The 3800-nt window shown below is 40.2% G+C and overlaps 1 pseudogene; it reads right to left on the bottom strand.

The window, feature by feature from the left end:
• Nucleotides 1–214: 214 nt before the first annotated feature.
• Nucleotides 215–904, bottom strand: LOC126249295 (transmembrane protein 165-like; annotated as a pseudogene).
• Nucleotides 905–3800: the final 2896 nt, after the last annotated feature.

Below are 3800 nucleotides of genomic sequence, written 5' to 3'. Positions count from 1 at the left end.
AATCGCCAGTTGTCAAAACTTAAAAAAGAAATGAAAAAGTTTTTCCGCCAGTATTATGTAACAAAATACAATATTACACTGAAAAACGGATCTTTTGAAAAAATGATTTCTCAGCTAATACTGTATACTTCTAACACACACACACACACACAAACTTGAGCCCTCATTTCCTCTACTATCAGTTGTTACTTCATAATTTAGCCATTCTTGGCTGTCACTGCGCATTTGGGTCGAAGAATAACGACAGGATTCCACAGAACAGGAACATAACTACACCGATGAGGGTAACTTCTCGCGGAAATTTTCCATGTAATCATTCCTCTACCAAGAACAAACAATCCTGTAAAACTGCGTGACACATATTACACCACTCAACTAAATCTTCTTTTGCAGCAAGTACGATAGTGATCAACTGTGAACGATCGCCCAACTCTGCGACGAATGTGAAAAACAGCACAAAAATCCGTGAAGTGCTTAGCAGGCTTTCTTGTAAGATTCACGATTCTGGACAATTGATGCAGGAACTTCTTTCTCACACTCATCTTCTCTATATCGTGTATTAGACCGTACTTCTTCAAATTCTTCCTGTCCTTCCTTCCCTCCTTTCTTCCTTCAGCATCTTGAGCCCGAATAACAAGAATAATGTCGTTGGAATATAGTACGTGTACGCAAGGGAAAGAATTGTTGCAACAAGACGAAACACAGCTGATAAAATAGTCATGAGTATTAATGCTGAAATTGCATTCAGAAATACAGTAAAGCGTAGAGGTCTCATTGCCATGACAGCTTCGATGACAAATGTTTTGCCGTCTAGTTCACATTCAATAAAAACTGATACTGACGCAATAAATGAGTGTATACGAGTAAAACCGACTTTTGTTTGAGGACTAATGGGTAGCTCCATATCGACGTGTTCTCTCTCTGCACGTGTCAATGTCACGTAGATTAAGAACACACAATACTTTTTTCACAGAGAAATTCATGTTTCTTTATTCTAAAGAATTACTTCGGAAGATACGGAAAATTGGCTACTTACTAGTCCTGAAAGTAACCGCAAATCGTTTGTTACTGCGTTGGACACGAAACACTAAACACCGTCAAATGTTAGCTCTTAAAGTTGGAAATGTCTATTAGCATTGCACACAGTGTAATCTGTCCCAGTCTTTTTCGTCTATTCTAAGGTAGTAGGTAATTTTTTTATAATAATCGCCATTATTGCCTTAAGCTTGCATTCATTTTCACCTGCAATGAACACGGCCCATATTTTATAAACTGTGCTATTCAGCTACGGAGGCAGAGACTGTGACAAATAAACGTACATCATACACCTCACAAAAAAAAAAAAAAGATTTTAGTGTAGCGACACGAATAACGTGTTTGTTAACTAACTCCACCTAGCTAGGCAGTAGAGCTGTTAATATAGTTGACTGTCATGTTACGCAGTACCATGACTGAAGTTTTCCCTGGCTTTGTCAAATCACTCGGATGGATACCGAGATTCCACGCCTTATTCCTTTCCTCATTCATCCACTATGTGCGTTAAAGCTTTGTCTCTTGGTTCAAATGGCTCTGAGCACTATGGGACTTGACTGCTGTGGTCATCTGTCCCCTAGAACTTAGAACTACTTAAACCTAACTAACCTAAGGACATCACACACATCCATGCCCGAGGCAGGATTCGAACCTGCGACCGTAGCGGTCTCGCGGTTCCAGACTGAAGCGCCTAGAACCGCACGGTCACGCCGGCCGGCAAAGCTTTGTCTCTAATTACTACGAAAAATGGTTAGAAATTAATTTCCCTCTTAACTGGGTTCTCCATCACTTTCCCAAATTATTTCTGGTGAATAACGGGTTGATTCCTATTAGTAGTCTACAGCTCAGAACACAAGCTTTCTTGAAACAACTTTTTACGTTGTAACATTATTATAATTACTGTTTTCATAGCGTAATGTTTAATAATAATTTTTTTAAATAGCTTTTGAACAGTTATTAGTAAGCTATGCCATGTTTCGTATATTTGTGAAATTGTCAAAGATGGCAGGATGAATAAAAATAACATTAATGGACATCTAGTTCATGTGGACGTATGGGCATGTTAGTTGGAGTATTCGGTGAAAAGAACCGGCGATGTGGCAGATAGTCTACGTGATATGCGTCAACCTAAATCACACACAACTTATGCTAACTACAGGACGAGGCCGGACTCCACCGAAAAAATTGTGTGTTTTGTTCTGGGACAGTTTCTGTGGTCTCTGGTGGCTCGTTACTGAGTAATTGCATTTTGTTTGATATCTTACTCCCTTTTGTCTTTGTATTTGTCTGAAATTATCTACACAACCGTGCAAACGTCGACGGAGTATCATGCATCCTTGTTTGGAAACTAACTTGTTCCATTCATTCACGATACTTGCTGTTGACAACGGTAACTGCCATTCTACTCTTTGCCCTTCTCGCTAACAATCAGTACTGCTCAGTTTACTGTCGGTTTTGTTTTCCAGCTGTATCAGTAGAGCTTCACCTGGTACACAACAGTATGGATAGATTTCCTGACGGAGAGTTGTTCAATATGCACCACGTGTTTGGGTTCACTGCATGCCATCGAAGAGCAGCACGACCACACCACGCTGAGCGGTTCCTGCAGCGAAGGCAACGACATAACAGTATTTTTGCATATGCATCTACGAGAAACCGGAATCCTCAGGCGTTAGAATTACTTCATGTCACAGGCTTTTATTACTGCTGTCAACTAATTTTCATAGACGCAAACATATGCGGAGTAACAAACCTATAACCATAATTCATTATTACTCTGTAAGAAGTCGCCGAGGACTACAGACAGATCTCTTACATCAACACAGCCAGAAAATATCCCTGAAAAATCTTCAAAATTTTATCAGAGGAGTTTCAGTTCACTCTGCAGAGTTATATTAACTACTAGTCACTATACTACTACCAACAATTGTGTTACTATCCCGTATTTTACAATGACAACTCCTGCCTATCACTTCTTTAGAATGATTTAACTGTCCATGATTTTTTTGTTAAAAAAGGGAGAAAAAATACCACTGAGAGTTGTGTCGCCTCGTAACCTTATAATCTTATTTATTTTGGACCAGTTTAAATGAAAATTACACTTTTCTTTACAGATAACCCTGGAGACTCAACTAAGGGAACGCGACATGACACAAGTACGAAGATTTTAACTAATTTCACCAGCCCTACGCAACGACATCAGCGTCCTAATGTACTCCACAAACTTAAGAGAAAGAAGAGAGACTCGTTTTAGCCGATGAGTGCAGTGAATAAAACTAGCGAGGTGGTCTTTCTAGTGCACATGTACGATCGATCATGGTATCTGAAGTAACAAGATACGAACTTCACGAGGAACATGGCGAGATTCTATCTCCTTGGAATGCTGCCGCGCAGAACAGCTGTGCTGGCAAACGTTCAACGTCAGTACTGTCAGCTTGTTTGCAATGTCTTTTTTTGTTATTTCGCACGCTATATTATTAGTGAGAAGGACTACCAAACCCTGACACAAATATGTGACCTGGCTCTTGAAACACGTGCGAGAATCTACTACATAGCGACTTGTCAAATCTTTCACCGAAACTATCACGAAAAGCCACCTTTGGTACGGTACGTGAAGTCTTCGGCCACATGTACGTCGATACGTACCACTGGAACTCAGGGAGAGGAGCTACTCACGATGCGAAGTACTGTGTATTCGGTCGTCGTTGATGGAGGTACGGCAAGTTGGTCGCGATTAGACGGTACATCTTTGACATTATTCAGTGTTA

This window comes from Schistocerca nitens, chromosome 3, assembly GCF_023898315.1.
Source record: "Schistocerca nitens isolate TAMUIC-IGC-003100 chromosome 3, iqSchNite1.1, whole genome shotgun sequence".
In the NCBI taxonomy this organism is placed as follows: Eukaryota; Metazoa; Arthropoda; class Insecta; order Orthoptera; family Acrididae; genus Schistocerca; species Schistocerca nitens.
The sequence above is the reverse complement of the archived record's forward strand: the minus strand, read 5'-3'. Positions and strand labels throughout refer to the sequence as shown.